The 26,994-nt window shown below is 40.8% G+C and overlaps 1 protein-coding gene across 4 annotated transcripts in view; it reads right to left on the reverse strand.

Annotated features, from left to right (window-relative positions):
- LOC120309387 (dedicator of cytokinesis protein 4-like) overlaps nucleotides 1-26,994 on the reverse strand; it is a 161,761-nt gene that overhangs the window by 87,064 nt on the left and 47,703 nt on the right. The window lies entirely within an intron of this gene.

Raw genomic sequence — 26,994 nt, forward strand, 5'->3', positions numbered from 1 at the left:
TAAATATAAAGTTATGTTTCGTTGGTTAATACCTGAAGGTATACTTTTAACTTGGCAGGAAAAAAAATACAAGATAGATACACTTGAGAAAGCACAGGACTTTTATGAGAGATACTTTTCACAAGGAGAAGAACAAGAAAGTAGGGAAGAGCCGGAGAGTAAAAGTTACGATGAAGATTTATTAGAGGAAGTTGATCGAGAGTGTCAGAATCCAATTATATTTCATCTTTAAATTATCAAATATAGAAACTCCCAATTCTGCCTTCTCTGGATTCTGCCATAAGAGGGAGAGAAGGGGGAGAACAAAGGGGCTTTATGGCCCTCACTTCCTTCTTTACACTTCAAAGAGCTGAATGCTGAATGTGTGTTTATTGTAACCTCGAAGTGTTAACATACCAAAGGAGGGAAGTTGCCTTTCATGTAGTTATCTGAAGTCTCCATCCAGACGGAAGAAAGAAGAAAGGGAGTGGAATTGTGATACTTGGAACTATCACTGGAAGGGGGGTTGATTGGGTGGGACTACTGGGGAACCCCTTAAAACCTTGAATGGGAGAGCCTGGACCCCAAGTCCTGTCTAGCATGCCTGCAACCATTTTCTCTTAATAAAGGATTCCTGTTGGAAGAATTATTCCAAGAGTTCTGTCTTCTTAAGATGCACAGTGGGGTGGGTCCTTAGATTAGACAGGACTTGCAAAATTAATCCACCTGGAAGGAAGACCCTTGCCGGGGGATTTTGCAAAAATTTACCATGTCAGACAATGGAGCAAGAGAGGGGGAAAACTCCCTGGAAAGAGAGCCGCTGACCCAGTTGGAACCTTGCCAGATGTTGGGATCCGAGAGGCCAGATTCCTCAGGAGAAGAAGTGGTGGAGACACAGGACCACAAGCCTCGCTGGTCGATGGGCGTTGGAAAGAAAAGTGAGTGGGGAAAGGAATCAAGAAAGGTGACCCTGAGACGGGGGACCAAGCAACCAGAATGGAAGCAGGAGATGGAGAAATCCCTGCACGCAAGTGAAGAGGGAGGAAGCTGGGCACCGTACTCAGACTGGATCCTAGAGAAAGCTATTGACCTGATGAAGAGAACTCTCAGCTCCCTAGGAGAGGAGAATACTGAACCCTACGGCCGCCCCAGTTCCTGGAGCCGCAAAGGGAGAGACACCGAGGGGGACATGGAACCTGCAACCCCAGGGACATCTACTGATCCAGGAGCTCCCACCCCCTACCGGACCACAGATGGCAATCTGGACGGAAGGCACTACCACCCACAACAGAGGCACCGATCCATTCCAAGACGTCCACCGTTGGAAGTGAAATTCAAAGGGGAGCCAACACGCTTGGGGTTTTTCCTAACCCAAGTCCTCAGCTACATGGAGGAATATGGGCAGGATATTCCCAGCGACAAAGCCCGCATCCGGATCGTGCAATCTGCCCTGGATGGACCAGCTGCGGATTGGGTAGTGAACTTGCATGACTCCAATGCCCCAGAACTCAGTAACTTCAACCGTTTCATGTCCTCTTTGAGAAGACGATTTGAAGACCCCCTGGCTGATCGCAAAGCCCGTGAAAGAATAACAACGATGAGGCAGGGCAAACGCCCAGTGGCTGAGTATACACAAGAATTCCGGGCCATTGCCAGCAAACTGAATTGGCCAAAGACATCCTCCTTGGCCATTTCAAAGACGGACTAAACTATGATCTATATGATGCTTGCCTGCCCCGAGGGGACCCACATCGACTTGAGGAATGGTACGTCTTGGCAGAGGAAGCAGAGATCGACATATTGAAGAGGCACCGCCGAGGAAAACAATGGAGCCGCCCCCCGCCTGAGCTGACACACCAACCGGTGAAATCATCGGATACAGCCAAGAAGCAAATGGGGTGTTTCAAGTGCGGAAGAGAAGGGCATCGAGCTGTAGAATGCCGCTCAAAGGCCCCCCAGCACAACCCAGACAGATCCCCAATCAACAAACCCGGAAAGTATTCAGCTAAGCCAAAAGAAACAGCCATGAAATGATGGAAATTGCAGAAACCCCCACCTCTGCTCACCAAGGGGAAAGGACTCCAGCCTACACCACAGGGCCGGTGGATGCCTCAGATGACAGCTCGGAGGGTGAACCCCTGGTAAGTGGATGCATCACACCCATCTTCAAAACAGTGACTATATTAATCCCCCCCATGCCCGAAGCTGTGAAGGTGAAAGCCTTAATAGACTCTGGCTGTACCCGCTGCCTCATTAGCCCAACACTAGTGGGGAATCTGGGCATCCCATCCAGGAGACTGGAACAACCAATCTCATTTGGCCAGCTAGATGGATCCATAGCAGGGGGGGTGCCAGCTACCCTAGCCACTTTGCCAATACATCTCTCCCTGGGCAACCATGAAGAGGACTTAACGTTTGTGGTGACCCCAGGTATGGAATGCCCAATGATTCTAGGGATGGAATGGTTGAAAAAATGGAACCCTTGGGTAAATTGGAGGACGACAGAAATCAAATTCCCGAAGGGGGACCCTATGGACTTAAAACCCCAAGGGAGGCTACCAGAATCAAGAATAGAAAAAGCATCCATAGGAGAGGAAAAAAGATTAACAGAAATACCAGAGGAATATAGGGACCTTGCTGAAGTCTTCAGTGAGGAGAGGGCGAATGAGCTTCCCCCCCACCGACCCACAGACTGTACCATTGAATTCAAGCCTGGGGCAAAACTCCCGAAGCCCAGATTATACTCCATGAGCCCAAAGGAGAAGGAGGAAATGGAAAGATTTATAAAAAAAAACCTGGAGAGAGGTTTCATTGAACCAGCTAAGCCTAAAGTGGCTGCCCCGGTCCTTTTTAGAGAGAAGAAGGATGGCTCTTTACGTTTATGCGTGGATTATAGGGCCCTGAACACAATCAGTGAAAGCAACCTATACCCGCTGCCCCTCATGAAAGACATGCTGTCACACCTATCGAAAGGGAAATTTTTTCTAAACTAGACTTAAGGGAAGCTTACTATCGCGTGAGAATCAAGGAAGGGGACGAATGGAAGACTGCATTTAACTGCCCCATGGGGTGCTATCAATTCAAAGTCTTGCCATTTGGATTACAAGGGGGCCCTGCAGTCTTTATGCAACTAATCAATGACGTTCTAAGGGAGCACCTGTTTAAGGGGGTCCTTGTTTACTTGGACGACATTCTTATCTTTACCGAAACAAAAGAAGAACACGTCAAACTTGTCAGAGCGGTTTTAAAGAAGCTGCGAGCCGCTCACCTATATGCCAAACTCTCAAAATGCGAATTCCACCAGGAAAGGATAGACTACCTAGGCTATCGCATATCCCCACAGGGCATTGAAATGGACCCAGAGAAGGTCAGAGCAGTATTAGAATGGGCACCACCCTGCACAAGAAAGCAACTACAAAGTTTCCTGGGCTTTGCAAATTTTTACCACCAATTCATCCCCTCATTTGCACAGATAGCCTTTCCCCTCACTAACTTACTAAAAACGAAGGGAACATCCTCAGTAAAACCTAGCCAGCCACTAACATGGACAATGGAGTGCCAAGCAGCGTTTGAGAGACTAAAGAGACTTTTTTCTGCCGAACCAGTACTAAGGCACCCAGACATGGACAAGCCCTTCATAATACAGGCAGATGCAAGTGATGTGGCAGTGGGGGCTGTGCTATTACAAGAAAATGATGATGCAGTATTGCAACCCTGTGCATATACATCCAAGAAACTCACGGAAACAGAACAGCGCTGGCCCGTATGGGAGAAGGAGGCTTATGGGATACGTTGGGCATTACTCACATGGCGACAGTTCCTGGAAGGCAACAAAATCCCCTTCCAGGTGTGGACTGATCACAAAAATTTGGAAGCCCTGAAAACTTCCAGGAAACTCAATCCCAAACAAGCCCGCTGGTCCCAGCATTTTCACCAATTCCAATTTAAGCTCAAACATTTACCAGGAAGAAAGAACTTCCTGGCAGATGCACTATCTCGCATGCCCCAATATCACAGCGCACGAACCACAGACTCTAGACCAATAATGGCAGAGTCACAACTGGCAGCACCAGTAACCACAAGAACCCAAGCCAAATTAAAACCACAACTGGACAGCCAAACTGGGATTGAATTCAGAAAAAGTTTGGAAACAGATGATTGGTTCCAGAAAAACAAAAATGTGTGCACAATGAAAGACGGGTTGCCTTGGATAGGGGAAAAGTTATATATACCAACAACTCAAAGAGTAACTTTCATGCACCTTTGCCATGACACAAAATCAGCAGGGCATTTTGGATTTGTAAAAACTTTACATTTAATTAAACGGCAATTTTGGTGGCCATCCATGAAAAAGGACATTGAAAGTTATATAGCCAGTTGTCCAAAATGTGCCACGGCAAAGAGGTTGCAAGGGAAAGTGCCAGGACTATTGCAAACAGTGGCAAGTCCCTCAGCCCCCTGGAGAGAAATAGCCATGGATTTTATAGTGGAATTGCCAGAAAGCAATGGGAATACTGTGGTCTGGACGGTCACGGACTTGTTTTCCAAACAGGTGCACTTTATCCCTTGCCAAAAGATTCCCACTGCAAAAGCCTTAGCAAAACTTTTCATCCAGCACATTTACAGATTGCATGGGGCACCCCAACGCATCATCTCTGACAGGGGGGTGCAATTTACGTCTGCATTTTGGAAGGAATTTTTATCTCTCTTAGGGACCACTCAGGGACTGACATCTAGCCACCACCCTCAAGGAAATGGGGGGGCTGAAAAAATGAACTCAGTACTTAAGCAATATTTAAGATGTTTTCTTAGTTTCCAACAGACCGAGTGGGCGGACTTACTCCCCTTTGCAGAAGTTGCCTACAATAATGCACTCCACTCCAGCACAGGTTACACTCCTTTTCAAATAGCCACCGGTCAAAGTTTCAACCCCATGCCAGAATTAACCCCAAACGAACCAACAATCCCATCACTGAAAGAATGGATGGAAAAATTACAAAACACCTGGCCAATAGTCAGAAAAGCACTAGATGAAGCTAGGCAGGCTTACAAAACACAAGCCGATAAAAAAAGGGTTGAGCCTACACCATTCATTATAGGAGAGATGGTGTACTTATCTACAAAATACCTAAAGTCCCTACAGCCCTGTAAAAAACTTGGACCAAAATACATAGGACCTTTTCCAATTAAAAGAATCATAAATCCAGTAACAGTAGAATTAGAATTACCCAAAAATCTCAGGCAAATACACCCAATTTTTCATTGCAGCTTGCTGAAAAGAGAGCATCAGTCACCTCTACGGCCAAAAATCCCCCCCACCACCTCCAATCATGGTGGAGGGTGAACAACACTTCGAAATAAAGGAAGTCCTTGACTCTAGGAGATATCATGGAGCAACTCAGTACCTAGTTGCCTGGAAACACCTCCCTCCCTCACAAAATGAGTGGGTCCATAAACGTCATGTCAGAGCCCCGAAGCTATTGAAGAAGTTTCACACAGAGTATCCTAACAAGCCTGACTAAATTTTATACTTGTGTTTTCTTTCAGGTGGATCTCTCTTATTGTTAAGAGGGGCCGGATGTCAGAATCCAATTATATTTCATCTTTAAATTATCAAATATAGAAACTCCCAATTCTGCCTTCTCTGGATTCTGTCATAAGAGGGAGAGAAGGGGGAGAACAAAGGGGCTTTATGGCCCTCACTTCCTTCTTTACACTTCAAAGAGCTGAATGCTGAATGTGTGTTTATTGTAACCTCGAAGCGTTAACATACCAAAGGAGGGAAGTTGCCTTTCATGTAGTTATCTGAAGTCTCCATCCAGACGGAAGAAAGAAGAAAGGGAGTGGAATTGTGATACTTGGAACTATCACTGGAAGGGGGGTTGATTGGGTGGGACTACTGGGGAACCCCTTAAAACCTTGAATGGGAGAGCCTGGACCCCAAGTCCTGTCTAGCATGCCTGCAACCATTTTCTCTTAATAAAGGATTCCTGTTGGAAGAATTATTCCAAGAGTTCTGTCTTCTTAAGATGCACAGTGGGGTGGGTCCTTACAGAGAGTGAGAAATACAAAAGTTACAAGAAAGAGAAAGGTTAGAAAGAGAAACAAAATGAAGACTTATAGAGACAAGAAGCATAAAAAAATAGATCAAGTAAAAAATGGGAGACGTAATTAAGCTCTTTTCTGTAAACATTAATGGATTAAATATATCAAGAAAAAGAGTTTAAACATTTAACAATTTAAGGAAATTGGATGTAGATGTGATGTATCTTTAGGAAGTTTATATAAAATAGGATTATAGAAAACTACTAGAGAAAGTAAAATTTAGAAACATACACAAATTAGCATAAAACAAGAAAGGAGGAATTATTATATATGTCAAAGAAAAAATAAAATAAAATCAATATATTTGGATTAAAGGGGGTGAATTTTAATGTTGGAAATAGTATTAGAGCAAAAACAGTATATGAAAATATTTGTATGATCACCAGGCCTAGATGGAATCCCGGTTGAGTCTTATAAAAAATACGAGAGTTACTACAATGAATAATGTTGGAAATTTAAAATGAGGTGTTGGTAGAGGTGATATGTGTATAATAATGTATAATAATAATAATATGAATTGCAGAGATTGCAAGAATAGAGGTAGAACCTCTTAGCCCCCTCTGGATTTTTCTTTTGAGGGGACAGAAAGAGCGTTCCCTCAGAGTTCCTGCTTTCTCCGCCTCCCAGCTGTTTTTGCCTCTTCGGAGGCAAAAGGAAACGCCGCTACCAGCTCCGTGTTTAAAGTCTTCTGGTGAGTAATTTTTAAAGCAGACAGAGCAGTTTAAAGGATTTCTTTTTAGTTTAGTATTTTATTTTAAATTTTTCTTTTTAGTTGACTCTGATTTTTTTGTTTCTTCTTTGCTGGTACAGAAAGTGAAAGTAAGATGGCGTTTTGAAAGTACTTTGTTCTTTGTTCTTTTGTTCTTTATTTTTTTTCCCCTGGGAAGACAATTTGGACTTAAATGAATACATTTACTGCTTCTAATTTTCTCCTTTATTTTTTGATTGTGTTTTGGATACTTTTCTTGGCTTTTTTTAAACTTTAAAGATATAATGGGAAATGCTGTATCCCAAATTAGAGATGAAATGAAGCAACTTCTTGAACAGAGTAAATCTGAAAGCAGAGAGAAAATGAAGGATCTTCTTAAACAGATTAAACAGATTAAATCTGAAACTAAGGAGGAGATGAGAGACCTCCTTAAGCAGAATAAAACTGAAAGTAAAGAGGAGATAAAGCAGCTGTTAGAAGATAATAACACCATTTTGAGACAAGACATAGTAGCAGCTTTGTCAGGCTTGGCTTCAGTGGTCGTGAAATTGGATTCCAGAGTGGAGGAGGTCGCTGATAACGTTGAATTTATTGAAGATAAATTTCAGGATATGGAAAGAAAGGTGGAAACTTCACAAGAGGATATTCTCATGTCCTAGTACAGGGAAATGGAGTATGCCTTGAGAATCAGGGGCTTGAAAGAAGATTTGAATCAAGACCTGACACAGATGGTGCTTAATGATCTAGCTCTTGTTTTGAATATGGATAAAGATGAATTACGCAGAGAAGTGGAAAAAGTCTACAGAGTCAATTCTTGGATTGCGAAACAAAAGAATTTGCCAAGAGATGTGGTGATCTATTTTTCTAAGAGGTCTCTGCGTAATGAAATCTTACAAGCTTATTACAATAAGAGATTTCAGATTGCTGCTCAAGATGTCATTATCTTAAAGGAAATTCCATCCAAAATTTTAAGAAACAGGAAAGACTTTGCTTTTTTAGCTAATGAACTCAAAGCAAGATCGATGTCATTCAGATGGGAGATTCCTATGGGTATTGTTTTGAGCCATGCGGGGATGCGTTATAGGCTTAACACGGTTGCCAAAGCTAAGGAGTTTTATAATACGGTCCTGGGAGCAGGCTCATCTTTACCTATGATTCAGAAATCTTTGGATGGCAAAGAGGCGGAACAGCAATCTGGAGGGCTAGGTTTGATTCCTGCTAGGAAGTCACAAGTGGAATGGCAACGTCAAACAGAGGTTAAAGAGCAAAGGATGACTGGTGCAGCACATAGACGTAAAGAGAAGGAACAACAGAAGAAAGAAGTTAAAGAATCTACTTATGAAAGTGCTTCATTGCCGGTGGGAGGGGCAAGACCCAAGAGTTCTGCAACACATTCATCAATGGCAGACCTTCAGGCAGTCTTCTCCAGGCTCCTGGTCAAGGGAGATGGTAAAGTTCCTGACCTGGAATGTTAACGGCCTTAACTCCCCTCAGAAAAGAAAGAAAATCTTTCACTACTTAAAACAACATAACAATGATATCATCTGTTTGCAAGAAACTCACATTTTACTTAAAGATCAAAAATATTTAGCTAATGGTCGTTTGGGCTCACATTTTGTATCTTCTGCCCCGGGGAAAAAAGGGGGAGTGGTTATTTATGTTAAGCAAAATTTACCAGTTTGTCTGGTAGAATCAGATCCCCAAGGAAGATATGTAATGGTTGAACTTGGTTTATATGGTAAGAAAATACTCCTTGTGGGACTGTATGCACCAAACCAGCAACAAGAACAATTTTATAAACTGTTACATCAGAAAATAATTTCGCTGGACTATAGATCCGTTATATTAATGGGGGACTGGAATTGTGTCTTAGATACACAAAGGGACAAAAAAGGTTCTTCTACCCTTTTCAAACAGGCTAAATTACCTAAAGCCTTTTTTGATCTGAAAGAGGACTGGGAATTGAGAGACTACTGGCGTGAACGTAATCAAGAGGAGAGAGACTTTACCTTTTTTTCAGATAGACATCAATCTCTTTCAAGAATTGATTTTTTTCTGATTACAACTGACTTATATAATAGGGTAAAGAACGTAAAAAAATTTTCCTAGGACATTGACGGATCATAGTCCGGTTTGGATGGAGTTGATTCATGAAAAAGAGGAGAGGAGATCTTGGAGGGTGAATGAGAATTTATTTAGACAAGAAAAGAATGTTCAGAAGTTAAAGGACTGTTTAAAGGATTATTTTGTTTTGAATATGCATAAGGGGACATCAACATCAATGGTATGGGATGCAGGTAAAGCCTTTATGCGTGGAATTCTGATAAAAATGAATAACGTTCATAGACAAAAGCAGATTCAGAAGCGTAAGGAATTGGAAGAGGAGATTAAATTAAAAGAAAAGTTTTTGATTTTAAATCCTTCAGATGAAAAGATTAAGGAATCTATAAAGCTTTTAAGAGCACAATTTGATATGTTGATGGCTGATCAATCTGCAACTAATCTTTTGTTTATGAAACAAAATACATTTTGTAATGCCAATAAACCAGGGAGATGGTTGGCTTATCAATTAAGAAAGAAACAGAGACAGAGAATAATAGATAAAATAAATTATAATGGTAAATTAGTGTATCAGAAGGAACTGATTAAGAAATCTTTTTTAGACTACTATCAAAAATTATATAAGACTACTAATGTACAAATTTCAGACATAAATAAATATTTAAGTGAGGCTAACTTTCCTAAATTGACAGAAGATCAGAAGCAAGAAATTAATGGTCCAATTACCAATGAGGAGATTGTGATGGTTATTAAGCAATTAAAATTAGGTAAAGCGCCAGGTACGGATGGCTTGACATCTATTTATTATAAAACTTTAGTTGAAGAGATGACTCAACCTTTAGTTGAGCTTTTTAATAATATATTGCAGGGTGCAGAGATCCCTCCATCATGGCGCAGTGCTTTTATATCCTTGATTCCAAAAGAGGATCAAGATCTTACTTTACCAAGGAATTATAGACCTATATCTCTTTTAAATGTAGATTATAAGATTTTTGCAAAAATTTTAGCTAATAGGCTGATGAAGGTTGTGCATCAGCTTATACATAAGGATCAATCGGGTTTTATAACTGGCAGGTACATGAAAAATAATGCTAGACAAATTATTAACATATTAGAATATTTAGATAAGAACAACCAAGTCCCTGCAGGGCTGATATTCTTAGATGCTGAAAAAGCTTTTGATCAATTGAACTGGCACTTTATGTTAAGAGCAATTCAGGAGATGAATTTTGGAGGGAAAATATTACAAGCTTTTACTGCTATATATCAAAAGCAAATGGCACAACTTATTGTTAATGGGGGTTTGTCAGAAGGTTTTTACAATAGAAAAAGGTACTAGACAGGGATGTCCTCTGTCACCTTTGCTGTTTGTTTTAACATTGGAAATTTTGTTGATTAAAATCCGAGAATCGCAGGAAATAAGAGGAATAGAAGTTAATAAAAAAGAGTACAAGTTAAGAGCTTTTGCAGATGACTTGGTGGTTACTTTATCTCAACCTACCTATTCTGTAGTTAACTTACTACAGCTGATTCGTCAATATGGACTTGTTTCGGGCTTTAAAATTAATAATAATAAGACTAAAATATTAGCTAAAATATGACTATTCAGGACAAACAGACTTTGGCTGAGTTGACTGGTTTTGAAATTGTTGATAAGACAAAATATTTGGGGGTCACTTTATCTGTTTCTAATGCAAAATTGTTTAGAATAATTATGAAAGGCTGTGGGCCAGTGTACAGAAGGACTTGAGGAATTGGGAGAAGTTACAGTTATCTCTCATGGGACGAATTGCAGTGATTAAAATGAATGTCCTGCCCAAATTTCTCTTTTTGTTTCAAATGTTACCTATTTTAAAGAATGAGGTTAATTTGAATGAATGGCAGAAAGGTATTAACAAATTTATTTGGGCAGGGAAAAAACCAAGGGTAAAATTTAAAATTATGCAGGACTTCCGTGAGAGAGGTGGACTCAAGGTACCGAATTTGAAATTATATTATGATGCAGCGGTTTTTACGTTAATTAGTGATTGGGTAAACTTAACAAATTCAGAGATACTCCATTTGGAGGGATGGGATTTACTCTTTGGTTGGCATGCCTATTTAATATTTAATATTTAATAAAAAAGTGGATCGGGCTTTTAAATCTCATATTTTAAGGATTTCTCTACTTAGAGTCTGGAGGAAATATTATAAAAGTGATTTTAAAATACCATTATGGGCTATACCTTGGCATGCGATAGAGGGGATAAAGAGAGGTGTTAAAATGGATACGGTGTCTTATACACAATTACTTAGATGGGATGGTCTAAATTGGCAGTTAAAATCTTTGGAAGATTTGTTACATGAAAATATTACCTATTCTTGGTTTCAATATAGACAACTGTTAGATAGATGGAAGATGGATCGTAATTTAGGTTTGCTCAGAGAAGATCAAAATCTTTTCAAGCAAGTAAAGGATCAAAGACAAACTCATATTAAAAGAATTTATGGGGTGCTAGTGGAACTGGATTCAGAATCAGAATTAATTAAAGATTGTATGATTAAATGGGTGCAGAATTTTGGTGAACCAGTTCTACTGGATACCTGGGAAACTATCTGGGTGAGAAATGTTAAATTTACACAAGCCCAGAATTTAAGGGAAAATTTTTATAAAATGTTTTATAGATGGCACCTTGATCCACAAAAGATGTCTCTCATGTATCCTGACTTACAGCCTAAATGTTGGAGATGTGGCTGTTTGGATGCCACTTATTATCATATTTGGTGGTCGTGTAAAAATATAAAAGCTTTTTGGATTAAGATATGGTGGAATATTCAGAGAATTTTTAGAAAGAGGGTAAAATTTACTCCACAATTATTTTTGCTTGGTATTGTTACTGATTGTGATGCTAAGGAGGTTATATTGATGTTGAATTTAATTACAGCCGCAAGGCTGCTAGTAGGTCAATATTGGAAGAAGGAATCTTTGCCTACTTTGCAAGAGTGGTTTCTTAAAGTATCTTATTTGGCGGAAATGGCAAAGATTTCGGCTTTCTTAAAAGAGCAAATGCAAGAGAAATTTTTTGCTGTATGGGAAAAATGGATACATTTTATACAATTTAAATTGGATATGAAAAAATACCATTTAGCTTTTTTATAACTTGTATAAAAACTCTACTTTTTTTTTCTTTGCTTTGCTTTTTTTTAAAATATTTTTTCTTTTTAAGGTTTATAATTCTTTATTCATATATATTTTGTTCTTAATTATCTTATAATTTTGTTAATTTCTTTTAATTAAGTCTATATTCTGTTCTGGGAAGCTCGGGGGGGAGGGAGGGGGTGATTTGGGAGGGGTTGGGGGAGGGTTGTATTGTTTTGTTTTTTGTTTTTTTTGTCTTATTGTAGTTGTCATTGTTTTTTTTTCTGTCTTTGTAAAAGTTTTTAAAAAATTTTCAATAAAAAAAATAATAATAATATGAATTATTCCTAGTAAGCAGTAGAATATGAAAGAAGGAAAACGTAAATAAGAAACAATGGGGCAATAAGGACAAATATTTCAAAGAAGAATGAGGGGGGAAATGTAAATAATAGAAGAGTACTGTTACAAATTGCTGTTAACAAAAAAGGATATATTATGTCTGTATGTGTGTAACGTTTTGCTGTGTTTTGTTTTGTTGGTCTAAAATAAAAATTAAAAAAAAAGAAAAGCAGTTGTGAATCTCACAAAACACAGACAATAGGAAAATGATTTTTAATGTAATCCTATAATGAGGAATCTCAGGGTTAATATATTAAAACTCTGCACTTTTTTATGTTTGACTGATAATCTCAGTGGGAAAAACAGAACAGACACAGATAGTTCTCTACTTATGATCAGGAATGGGACTTCGCTGAGCAATACAGTAGTTAAGCAGGTTGCATCAAATTTTATGATCTTTTTCACCATGGTCTTTAAGAGAATCCTGCTTCCCCCATAGACTTTGCTTGTCAAAAGCCCCTGGGAAGGCAATCATGTAACCCCAGGATGCTGTAATCATTGTAAATACATGCTAGTTATCAAATGCCCAAATTCTGATCACATGACTGCTAGATTGCTGCAATGGTTATGAATCACTCTTTTTAGCACCGACATAACTTTGAATAGTCATTAAAATGGTCATAAATCGAGGACAACCTGTAGTGTGTTTTCAGATCTCTCACCCAGCTCATATATAAAAACAAAACTATGATAAAAACTGAAAGAGATATTTTACTTATATTAAAGTTGATAAAGCAAATCAATTAGTAAAACATATTTAATCGCACGAAGAAATATTACTCTCAAGTGATTTTACTTATGACCACTTATAAGAATATTGTGATGTTGCTAAATTCACTTTTAATCCAATGCCCATTTATGAATTATTTTTTAAAAAATCAGTCCAATAATATATGCTTCATTTGAAGTGTGGTTTTTTATTTACCTTTTCTACTACTGTAGGAACATAAAGTTGTACAGTCAAAAATAAGATTTCCGCATCTTTGATGTATTGTATTTCTTAATTTTTTTTTTAAAAAAAGAAATTTTATTGTTTTTTTAGTTTTTAAAACAAAGTGCTCAAGACACACTGTGTTAGGGTAGACAAACATCCAAAGACAAAACATATATACATAATTCAATCAATACATCTAGTATTCCCTCTGTTTTTCTCTTAGGTAACATAATTTATTTAAAATAGTCCAATTCTAGCTTAAATTTATTCAACCTATACCTGTTTTTAAAGTTTTAGAAATTTACACTACCATAATCAAAATAACTTTAAGTACAAACATTATCAATTCGGGTATCTCTTCCAAATATATTCTAGTTCCTTGATTTTATCATAAATCTTATTTAATTCTTCTTCCACTAATATCCCTTAGTTAAAATAAAATATTAATCTATCCTATACGTATCTAGTCCATCAATTAATCAATCTCTTTAAGCTAAGAAAACCAGACCTTAAGTCATTTTGATCCATTAAACAGAATTCAAATTACATCCAATTAATTGTCATAACTAATAACATCCGTGTTATCAAACAGATCATCTTATTAGATTAACTCAACATTACATAATAATTTTCTTACAAGTAACCCTATCATCCTAAAAAAGAAAAAAAGCATTCTTAATCAATTTAACACATATTCCATTAATCACCCCTTTTTCTCTTACTTCTCTATTCTAGATCTATCTAATCCATCAATCTCTTTAAGCTGACAAGATAGCATCAAACCTTAAATTATTTCAATTCATTGAACATCAAACAAATCAATCATCTTGTTAAAAATAGTGATTTTCATATAGATAAACTTTATATATCTTCCATTCGTCGCCTGTTTCTCTTACATCTAACTCATAATCTTAGTCCTTAAATCAGTCCATAGTTCTGAGTTGCCTTTAGTCCATTACATAAAACTTTAAATTTCACTTTTTCAGTCTTATTCTGGGTTTCCTCTTATGCCAAGTAGGTTTCCTTAGAAAAGCTTCCCTTCCAGCTGATAAGTCTCTCTTTATTGCTTATAGTATCATTTGGATCAGTGAGAACCGTCTTGACCTCTGCATTGGCCCTCTGATTCTCTTAACCATAAAGTCTCATTGCTTTAACATTTCAAGTTTCAGACTTTGTTTCTTCTGATCCTCAGCACCATAAGTGAATTGCTTATAAGGCAAAATCAATTTCTCTTTATTCTCAGTTCAGTCCTCTTCTTGTGTAATCTGTTTTATAGAAAAATCGAGTGTAGTCTGAAAGTCAATTGTGAAGTTTGAAGGAGAGATTCTGGCTCTTAATTCTGTAGAAAGCTCTTTCACTGTAGCACATATTTCTTCTTTAGCCTTGTAGATCTTTTCCAGAATAAGTTTACAATTTAGATGTGAGTGCAACTCCATTTTAAAAATTGTTCAGCTGGATCAAATTATCTTTCTCTTGAAGAATAGTTTGAAGGCCAAAACCATCTCCAAATAGACAAGAGTTACAATATTAGCTTTTAACCAGTAGATGTCCTCAGTGAGCTAAAAAAGTCTTTTTCAAAAGTCATTCATTTTTTTTTCTTTTCCCTTTTTTCCCTATTTTTTCAGGAAAAGGTAGAGGAAGAAATACTCAAAAAAAGACACAACAGCATAAACTGATAGTAGAATTCTTAGGAAAACATACATACATACATACATACATACATACATACATATATATGTATGTATGTATAAATGTAGTCTTTAAAGCTTTGTTCTATCCTTTTGTTCGCCTTTCTCCCCAAGCATGTAAAAGCTGCCTTTCCAAGCCAGGGAAACAATTCCAACAGGGCTCTTAAAGGCAAAAAAAAAAAAAAAGCAAAAAGGCATAAAGAGAGAAAGGTATTTCTTAAATTGATCACTGTCTGGTTATGAACCATCATGAAATCATAAAGAAAAACACTGAACATGCATGGGGAGAGTAGTTTTGATAAAAGAAAGTGTGCAAGGAAATACCAATAACACATATTCATGTCAAGGTTGAACTCTTAATGTAAAACTTTATTGAGTACATCATTTTGGCACACATGCAAGCAAAACTAGCTCTGGAAAAATCCCACCCAATCCTATATAGTAAAAGTATAGAATTCCCCTTCCTTCCTCTTGGTCAGATCACGTTGCCCAATTAGGAGGAAAAATATTGTTATGCGAAAAGTATGATTAGGCCTGGCCAGACACCTGGTGAGCTGTTCTTGGTTATCATGGTCTGCTTTCTTGATCTTTTGAAGTCTGCATTCCGATCCCCTTCCCTCCCCCCAAGTTTATTGGCAAACTGAAAAGCAATAATTGTCAGACCAGCAAAAACATGCTTCAAAACTTGACAGGCAGCCCTCCTAAAACCTGGAAAGAACCTAAAAAACAGTAAACACATAGTAAGGCCATTCTTCTACCTCTGCTTCCTACTTAAGTGGCCCTGATTTCTGGGGATACTTTGAATGAAATCTATTTATTAAGCATTCTGCTCTGATGTTTTGGGGTTTGATCCACCTCGCTTCTGCTATTGGAGGGGTTCTTATTTCCCTCTAAGAACTGTCTTCACATCAGTAGTGCCCATTGTACAGCAAAGGCTTCCTTTTCCCATACTCATTTAGCTTTCTAGAGGTGAAACCACAATGGCTGCAGGCACCCATGCCCATTCTTTTGAAGTAGCACTGCCTCCACTGCCACATTGCTGGCATTGGCTTGAATCACAAAAAGCTCCTTGGGGTCAGGGTGCTTTAGGACTGGCTCATCCGCAAACAGTCTCTTAATAGATAGAATGATAGAAGGTGTTGAAGCCACAGGAACCTTGGGGAGGGGGGAGTGATCATGCAATATTGGAATTCAACATTATGCAAGCACAAGCAATAGAACACAATCAAACTAGAATCTTGGACTTCAAGAGAACTAATTTCAATAAACTTAGAGAGACCTTGGGAAGGATTCCATGGATGAGAATCCTCAAGGGGAAAACAACTCAAGAAGCTTGGGAAATTTTGAAAAGTGAGATAAAAGCCTAGTCTAACACAATGAAGTCTGCATTCCGATCCCCTTCCCTCCCCCCAAGTTTATTGGCAAACTGAAAAGCAATAATTGTCAGACCAGCAAAAACATGCTTCAAAACTTGACAGGCAGCCCTCCTAAAACCTGGAAAGAACCTAAAAAACAGTAAACACATAGTAAGGCCATTCTTCTACCTCTGTTTCCTACTTAAGTGGCCCTGATTTCTGGGGATACTTTGAATGAAATCTATTTATTAAGCATTCTGCTCTGATGTTTTGGGGTTTGATCCACCTCGCTTCTGCTATTGGAGGGGTTCTTATTTCCCTCTAAGAACTGTCTTTACATCAGTAGTGCCCATTGTACAGCAAAGGCTTCCTTTTCCCATACTCATTTAGCTTTCTAGAGGTGAAACCACAATGGCTGCAGGCACCCATTCCCATTCTTTTGAAGTAGCACTGCCTCCACTGCCACATTGCTGGCATTGGCTTGAATCACAAAAAGCTCCTTGGGGTCAGGGTGCTTTAGGACTGGCTCATCCGCAAACAGTCTCTTAATAGATAGAATGATAGAAGGTGTTGAAGCCACAGGAACCTTGGGGGGGGGAGTGATCATGCAATATTGGAATTCAACATTATGCAAGCACAAGCAATAGAACACAATCAAACTAGAATCTTGGACTTCAAGAGAACTAATTTCAATAAACTTAGAGAGACCTTGGGAAGGATTCCATGGATGAGAATCCTCAAGGGGAAAACAACTCAAGAAGCTTGGGAAATTTTGAAAAGTGAGATAAAAGCCTAGTCTAACACAATGCCAATGAAGAAGAAAAATAACAGCTCTCAAAAGAAACCAGCATGGCTGCATAAAGAACTCTTTGATAAACTGAAAGACAAAGTATAACAAGTGGAAAGAGGGGCACATAACTAAGGCAGAATACCAGCAAATAGCCTGAGTCTGCAAAGATGAAGTGAGGAAATCTAAGGCTCAAAATGAAAGGCTTGGGACAAAAGTCCAAAATAACAAAAAAAGCTTCTTTCAACATGTAAAAACAAGAAAAAAAGTCAAGGAAATGACTGGTCCATTAGTGGGAGAAAGTGGCAAGAAAGTGACAAGCAACAGGGAGAAAGCAGAACTAGTTAACTCAGTTTTTGCATCCATCTTTACACAAAGGAAAAAAACAGCCCAACCTATTGAAACAGTACCGTAAAAAAACAGGTTAGAAACTGTCAGAATCCAATTATATTTCATCTTTAATTATCAAATATAGAAACTCCCAATTCTGCCTTCTTTGGATTCTGCCATAAGAGGGAGAGAAGGGGGAGAACAAAGGGGCTTTATGGCCCTCACTTCTTTCAGTACACTTCAAAGAGCTGAATGCTGAATGTGTGTTTATTGTAACCTCAAAGCGTTAGCAAACCAAAGGAGGGTATTTGCCTTTCATGTAGTTATCTGAAGTCTCCATCCAAACGGAAGAAAGAAGAAAGGGGATGGAATTGTGATACTTGAAACTATCACTGGAAGGGGGGTTGATTGGGTGGGACTACTGGGGAACCCCTTAAAACCTTGAGTGGAAGAGCTTGAACCCCAAGTCCTGTCTAGCATGCCTGCAACCATTTTCTCTTAATAAAGGATTCCTGTTGGAAGAATTATTCCAAGAGTTCTGTCTTCTTAAGATGCAAAGTGGGGTGGGTCCTTACATTAGACAGGACTTGCAAAATTAATCCACCTGGAAGGGAGGTGGAGACACGGGACCACAAGCCTCGCTGGTCATGGCGTTGGAAAGAAAAGTGAGTGGAGAAAGGAATCAAGAAAGGTGACCCTGAGACGGGGGACCAAGCAACCAGAATGGAAGCAGGAGATGGAGAAATCCCTGCACGCAAGTGAAGAGGGAGGAAGCTGGGTACCGTACTCAGACTGGATCCTAGAGAAAGCTATTGACCTGATGAAGAGAACTCTCAGCTCCCTAGGAGAGGAGAATACTGAGCCCTACGGCCGCCCCAGTTCCTGGAGCCACAAAGGGAGAGACACCGAGGGGGACGTGGAACCTGCAACACCAGGGGCATCTACTGATCCAGGAGCCCCCACCCCCTACCGAACCACAGATGGCGATCTGGACGGAAGACACTACCACCCACAACGGAGGCACTGATCCATTCCAAGACGTCCACCGTTGGAGGTGAAATTCAAAGGGGAGCCAACACGTTTGGGGTTTTTCCTAACCCAAGTCCTCAGCTACATGGAGGAATATGGGCAGGACATTCCCAGCGACAAAGCCCGCATCCGGATCGTGCAATCTGCCCTGGATGGACCAGCTGCGGATTGGGTAGTGAACTTGCATGACTCCAATGCCCCAGAACTCAGTAACTTCAACCGTTTCATGTCCTCTTTGAGAAGACGATTTGAAGACCCCCTGGCTGATCGCAAAGCCCGTGAAAGAATAACAACGATGAGGCAAGGCAAACGCCCAGTGGCTGAGTATACACAAGAATTCCGGGCCATTGCCAGCAAACTGAATTGGCCAGAAGACATCCTCCTTGGCCATTTCAAAGACGGACTAAACTATGATCTATATGATGCTTGCCTGCCCCGAGGGGACCCACATCGACTTGAGGAATGGTACGTCTTGGCAGAGGAAGCAGAGATCGACATATTGAAGAGGCACCGCCGAAGAAAACAATGGAGCCGCCCCCCGCCTGAGCTGACACACCAACCAGTGAAACCATCGGCTACAGCCAAGAAGAAAATGGGGTGTTTCAAGTGCGGAAGAGAAGGGCATCGAGCTGTAGAATGCCGCTCAAAGGCCCCCCAGCACAACCCAGACAGATCCCCAATCAACAAACCGGAAAGTATTCAGCTAAGCCAAAAGAAACGGCCATGAGAATGATGGAAATTGCAGAAACCCCCACCTCTGCTCACCAAGGGGAAAGAACTCCAGCCTACACCACAGGGCCGGTGGATGCCTCAGATGACAGCTCGGAGGGCGAACCCCTGGTAAGTGGATGCATCACACCCATCTTCAAAACAGTGACTATATTAATCCCCCCCATGCCTGAAGCTGTGAAGGTGAAAGCCTTAATAGTCTCTGGCTGCACCCGCTGCCTCATTAGCCCAACACTAGTGGGGAATCTGGGCATCCCATCCAGGAGACTGGAACAACCAATCTCATTTGGCCAGCTAGATGGATCCATAGCAGGGGGGGTGCCAGCTACCCTAGCCACTCTGCCAATACACCTCTCCCTGGGCAACCATGCAGAGGACTTAACGTTTGTGGTGACCCCAGGTATGGAATGCCCAATGATTCTAGGGATGGAATGGTTGAAAAAATGGAACCCCTGGGTAAATTGGAGGACGACAGAAATCAAATTCCCGAAGGGGGACCCTATGGACTTAAAACCCCAAGAGAGGCTACCAGAATCAAGAATAGAAAAAGCATCCATAGGAGAGGAAAAAAGATTAACAGAAATACCAGAGGAATATAGGACCTTGCTGAAGTCTTCAGTGAGGAGAGGGCGAATGAGCTTCCCCCCCACCGACCCACAGACTGTACCATTGAATTCAAGCCTGGGGCAAAACTCCCGAAGCCCAGATTATACTCCATGAGCCCAAAGGAGAAGGAGGAAATGGAAAGATTTATAAAAAAAAAACCTGGAGAGAGGTTTCATTGAGCCAGCCAAGCCTAAAGTGGCTGCCCCGGTCCTTTTTAGAGAGAAGAAGGATGGCTCTTTACGTTTATGCGTGGATTATAGGGCCCTGAATACAATCAGTGAAAGCAACCTATACCCTCTGCCCCTCATGAAAGACATGCTGTCACACCTATCGAAAGGGAAATTTTTTTCTAAACTAGACCTAAGGGAAGCTTACTATCGCGTGAGAATTAAGGAAGGGGACGAATGGAAGACTGCATTTAACTGCCCCATGGGGTGCTATCAATTCAAAGTCTTGCCATTTGGATTACAAGGGGGCCCTGCAGTCTTTATGCAATTAATCAATGACGTTCTAAGGGAGCACCTGTTTAAGGGGGTCCTTGTTTACTTGGACGACATTCTTATCTTTACTGAAACAAAAGAAGAACACGTCAAACTTGTCAGAGCGGTTTTAAAGAAGCTGCGAGCCGCTCACCTATATGCCAAACTCTCAAAATGCGAATTCCACCAGGAAAGGATAGACTACCTAGGCTATCGCATATCCCCACAGGGCATTGAAATGGACCCAGAGAAGGTCAAAGCAGTACTAGATTGGGCACCACCCCGCACAAGAAAGCAACTACAAAGTTTCCTGGGCTTTGCAAATTTTTACCGCCAATTCATCCCCTCATTTGCACAGATAGCCTTGCCCCTCCAACTTACTAAAAACGAAGGGAACATCCTCAGTAAAACCTAGCCAGCCACTAACATGGACAATGGAGTGCCAAGCAGCGTTTGAGAGACTAAAGAGACTTTTTTCTGCCGAACCAGTCTAAGGCACCCAGATATGGACAAGCCCTTCATATAAGCAGATGCAAGTGTGTGGCAGTGGGGGCTGCTATTACAAGAAAATAATGATGCAGTATTGCAACCCCTGTGCATATACATCCAAGAAACTCACGGAAACAGAACAGCGCTGGCCCGTATGGGAGAAGGAGGCTTATGGGATACGTTGGGCATTACTCACGTGGCGACAGTTCCTGGAAGGCAACAAAATCCCCTTCCAGGTGTGGACTGATCACAAAAATTTAGAAGCCCTGAAAACTTCCAGGAAACTCAATCCCAAACAAGCCCGCTGGTCCCAGCATTTTCACCAATTCCAATTTAAGCTCAAACATTTACCAGGAAGAAAGAACTTCCTGGCAGATGCACTATCTCGCATGCCCCAATATAACAGCGCACGAACCACAGACTCTAGACCAATAATGGTCAGAGTCACAACTGGCAGCACCAGTAACCACAAGAACCCAAGCCAAAATAAAACCACAACTGGACAGCCAAACTGGGATTGAATTCAGAAAAAGTTTGGAAACAGATGAATGGTTCCAGAAAAACAAACATGTGTGCACAATGAGAGACGGGTTGCCTTGGGTAGGGGAAAAGTTATATATACCAACAACTCAAAGACTAACTTTCATGCACCTTTGCCATGACACAAAATCAGCAGGGCATTTTGGATTTGTAAAAACTTTACACTTAATTAAACGGCAATTTTGGTGGCCATCAATAAAAAGGACATAGAAAGTTATGTTGCCAGCTGCCCAACCTGTGCATCAGCAAAGAGGTTGCAAGGGAAATCGCCAGGGCTATTACAACCAGTGGCAAGTCCCTCAGCCCCCTGGAGGGAAATAGCCATGGATTTTATAGTGGAATTGCCAGAAAGCAATGGGAATACTGTTATCTGGACAGTCACGGACTTGTTTTCCAAACAGGTGCACTTTATCCCTTGCCAAAAGATTCCCACTGCAAAGGCCTTAGCAAGACTTTTCATCCAGCACATTTACAGATTGCACGGGGCACCCCAACGCATCATCTCTGATAGGGGAGTGCAATTTACGTCTGCATTTTGGAAGGAATTTTTATCTCTCTTAGGGACCACTCAGGGACTGACATCTAGCCATCACCCTCAGACAGATGGACAAACGGAACGGTGCCATTCAGTACTTGAGCAATATTTGAGATGCTTTTTAAATTTCCAACAGAGTGATTGGACGGACTTACTTCCTTTTGCAGAAGTTGCCTACAATAATGCAGTCCACTCCAGCACAGGTTACACTCCTTTTCAAATAGCCACTGGTCAAAGTTTCAACCCCATGCCAGAATTAACCCCAAACGAACCAACGATCCCTTCGCTGAAAGAATGGATGGAGAAACTACAAAACACCTGGCCAATAGTCAGAAAAGCACTAGATGAAGCTAGGCAGGCATACAAAACACAAGCCGATAAAAAAAGGGTTGAGCCTACACCATTCATTATAGGAGAAATGGTGTACTTATCTACAAAATACCTAAAGTCCCTACAGCCCTGTAAAAAACTTGGACCAAAATATATAGGACCTTTTCCAATTAAAAGAATCATAAATCCAGTAACAGTAGAATTAGAATTACCCAAAAACCTCAGGCAAATACACCCAATTTTTCATTGCAGCTTGCTGAAAAGAGAGCATCAGTCACATCTACGGCCAAAAATCCCCCCACCACCACCTCCACTCATGGTGGAGGGTGAACAACACTTCGAAATAAAGGAAATCCTTGATTCTAGGAGATATCATGGGGCAACTCAGTACCTAGTTGCCTGGAAACACCTCCCTCCCTCACAAAATGAGTGGGTCCATAAACGTCATGTCAGAGCCCCGAAGCTATTGAAGAAGTTTCACACAGAGTATCCTAACAAGCCTGACTAAATTTTATACTTGTGTTTTCTTTCAGGTGGATCTCTCTTATTTTTAAGAGGGGCCGGATGTCAGAATCCAATTATATTTCATCTTTAATTATCAAATATAGAAACTCCCAATTCTGCCTTTCTTTGGATTCTGCCATAAGAGGGAGAGAAGGGGGAGAACAAAGGGGCTTTATGGCCCTCACTTCTTTCAGTACACTTCAAAGAGCTGAATGCTGAATGTGTGTTTATTGTAACCTCAAAGCGTTAGCATACCAAAGGAGGGTATTTGCCTTTCATGTAGTTATCTGAAGTCTCCATCCAGACGGAAGAAAGAAGAAAGGGGGTGGAATTGTGATACTTGAAACTATCACTGGAAGGGGGGTTGATTGGGTGGGACTACTGGGGAACCCCTTAAAACCTTGAGTGGAAGAGCTTGAACCCCAAGTCCTGTCTAGCATGCCTGCAACCATTTTCTCTTAATAAAGGATTCCTGTTGGAAGAATTATTCCAAGAGTTCTGTCTTCTTAAGATGCAAAGTGGGGTGGGTCCTTACAGAAACACAAGTTAAGATAGGCAAGAAAATGGTAAGTGAACACCTGTCCAGCCTAGATGAGTTCAAATCACCAGGACCAGATGGATTACACCCCAAGGTTCTCAAGGAACTGGCAGATGTGATCTCAGAACCACTGAACTATATCTTTCAAAGATTCTGGAACACTGGGAACTACCAGAGGACTGGAAAACAGCTGATGTAGTTCCCATCTTCAAAAAAGGAAAAAAAATGGATCCAGGAAATTACAGACCTATCAGCCTGACCTCAATACCTGGGAATATTCTGGAAAAGATAATCAAACAACAAATCAGCGAACACCTAGAGGCAAAAAAAGTCATTACCAAAAGCCAACATGGGTTTGTCAAAAACAGATCATGCCAGACAAATCTTATTGCATTCTTTGACCAAGTGACAAAATTAGTGGACCAGAGGAATGCTGTAGATATAATTTATTTGGACTTCAGTAAGGCATTTGATAAAGTAGATCATAACCTACTACTTGATAAGATAGAAAAATGTGGGTTAGACAGCATCACCAGCAGATGGATTCATAGCTGCCTGACCGGCCGTACTCAGCGTGTGGTCCTCAGTAGAACCGCATCTACATGGAGGGAAGGGCTCTGTTCTGGGTCCAGTGCTCTTCAATATCTTCATCAACGATTTGGACAAGGGGATAGATGGGGAACTCATCAAATTTACAGATGACACCAAGCTGGCAGGAATAGCCAACACTCCAGAAGACAGGCTTAAGATACAAAAGGATCTGGACAGACTTGAACACTGGGCACTATCTAACAAAATGAAATTCAATGGTGAAAAAAGTAAGGTTCTACATTTAGCAAGAAAAATCAAATGTACAGGTATAGTATAGGGGGTACCTTGCTCAATAGTATAATTGTGAGAGGGACCTCAGAGTCCTAGTGGACAATCACCTAAATATGAGCCAGCAGTGTGCTGCAGCTGTTAATGCAGTGCTAGGCTGCATTAACAGAGGAATAGAATCAAGATCATGTGAAGTGTTAATACCACTTTACAATGCCTTGGTAAGGCCACACTTGTAATACTACATCCAGTTTTGGTCACCATGATGTAAAAAAGATGCTGAGACTCTAGAACAGTGGTTCTCAACCTTTTTAATGCCGCGACCCCCAACGGGTCATAAGTCGAGGACTACCTAACCGGTCTTAAGTTGAGGACTACCCAACCGGTCATAAGTCAAGGACTTTCCCTGCCCGGGAGCACCGCACATGCGTGGTGCTGCCCCCTGCGCCGGCCGAGGTGTAGCTGGCAAGCGGCAGAGATAGAGCAAGCTGACTACCGGCTGGGCCACTAGCTGGCCCAGCCCAAGGGAGGTCAGGCACCCACCGGACCCCACAAGTGCCAGCAACCCTCCCTGCACCCACCGGACTCCCGCCTCCCACCTCCCACCCCTGGCCTTACATTTTTAGTAGTTGCTCAGCAAGGAGGGGTGGAAACTTCCAGACAGCTCGCCTTCGCTGCAGACAACTTGCAGCACTGTTTGCAGAATGGGACTTTTGGCGGGCCCAGCAGGGCAGAGACAGCCTGGACAATTCCTATTGGCTTTCAAAAGCCAATAGAATAAAAGAGGGTAGCACAGCTAAGGAAAAGGGGGGGGGGAATGATGGACTGCATTGTTTGGCGACCCCCGTGAAATGGTTGTTCGACCCCAAATGGGGTCCCGACCAACAGGTTGAGAACCACGGCTCTAGAAAGAGTACAGAGAAGAGCAACAAAGATGATTAGGGGACTGGAGGCTAAAACATACAAGGAACGGTTGCTGGAATTGGGTATGTCTAGTATAATGAAGAGAAGGATGAGGGGGGACATGATAGCAGTGTTCCAATATCTCAGGGGCTGCCAGAAAGAAGAGGGAGTCAAGCTATTCTCCAAAGCACCTGAAGGCAAACAAGAAGCAATGGGTGGAAACTAACCAAAGAGAGATGCAATCTAGAACTAAGGAGAAACTTCCTGACAGTTAGAACAATTAATCAATGGAACAACCTGCCTCCAGAAGCTGTGAATGCTCCAACACTGGAAGTCTTTAAGAAGAGATTGGACAGCCATTTGTCTGAAATGGTATAGGGTTTCCTGCCTGGACAGGGGGTTGGACTAGATGACCTCTAAGGTCCCTTCAACTTTATTATTATTATTTTGGATCATTGCACAGTCAGCCAGATGTTCAGACTGGATTTGGCATTTTGTCTACCTATCGAGTCCTTACCCAGGACCTGGGATAGGCAGATGTGGATGTTTGATGGTATTACAGATATCGTCGCAGGATGGAAGCAGTTCCTAATAAGGCCGCCTTTTGCAATTGACTAATAGCGAATTTGTCAATGCCAATGGTGTTCAAGTGGTGCTCCAGTTGTTTTGGGATTGCACCAAGGAGCCTATTACTATTGGTACTACCCTTGCTTGCTTTTGCCACAGTCTTTCTATTTCTATTTGTAGGTCTTTGTATTTTGTTATCTTCTCCAGTTCTTTCTCTTCTATTCTGCTGTCTCCAGGCACTGCCACGTCCACTATCCAGACTTTTTTGTCTTTCTTATCGACAATTGTTAAGTCTGGGGTGTTATGTTGCAGGTGCTTGTCTGTTTGAATTCTGAAGTCCCAGAGCAGTTTAATTTTATCATTTTCTATGACTTTCTCTATTTTATGATCCTACCAGTTTTTGCTTACAGGCAAATGATATTTTTTGCAGATCTTCCAATGCACCATTGTTGCTACTCTGTCATGCCGCTGCTTGTAGTCAGTCTGTGCAATCTTCTTGCAACAGCTTACCAGGTGGTCCACTGTTTCTTCAGCTTCTTTGCATAGACGGGCACTTACTGTCTGTTGCTGTCTTCTCAATTTTGACTTTATATGCATTTGTCCTTAAGGCTTGGTCTTGTGCAGCCAGAATTAGTCCCTCGGTCTCTTTCTTCAATTTTCCTGCTCTTAGCCATTGCCAGGTTTTATTATTATCTGCTTTCCCAGCTATTTTTTTCATATATTGGCCATGTAGTGCTTTGTCTTCCCATGCCTCTATTCTGTTCTTCATTTGGTCTTTCTTGTAGGCCAGTTTGGTCTCTCCAGTAGTCAGTAAGCCTTCCTGATATACTAATTTCAGTGCATCTTCATCATTGTTCTTCAGATATTCTTCCAAAGCCATTTTTTCTTCTTCAACCATCTGATGTACTTGTAGCATTCCACGCCCACCTATTTGCCTTGGTAGATGAAGTCTATCAATGTCACTGCGTGGATGAAGGGCATGATTCATTGTCATTATTTTTCTGGTCTGCCTATCTATTGCTTTTAGTTCTGCTTGAGTCCAGTCCACTAATTATTATTATGGATCATCGCATAGTCAGCCAGATGTTCAGACTGGATTTGGCATTTTGTCTACCTATTGAGTCCTTACCCAGGACCTGGGATAGGCAGATGTAGATGTTTGATGGTATTACAGGTATCGTCACAGGATGGAAGCAGTCTAATAATAATAATAATAATAATAATAATAATAATAATAATAATAATAATAATAATATATTATTATATTATTTATTATTATTATTATTATTATTATTATTATTATTATTATTGATCATCGCACAGTCAGCCAGATGTTCAGACTGGATTTGGCATTTTGTCTACCTATCGAGTCCTTACCCAGGACCTGGGATAGGCAGATGTGGATGTTTGATGGTATTACAGATATCGTCGCAGGATGGAAGCAGTTCCTAATAAGGCCGC

The sequence above is a fragment of the Crotalus tigris genome, unplaced genomic scaffold (assembly GCF_016545835.1).
Source record: "Crotalus tigris isolate CLP2741 ecotype Arizona unplaced genomic scaffold, ASM1654583v1 scf7180000018006.973166, whole genome shotgun sequence".
NCBI classification, from domain to species: domain Eukaryota; kingdom Metazoa; phylum Chordata; class Lepidosauria; order Squamata; family Viperidae; genus Crotalus; species Crotalus tigris.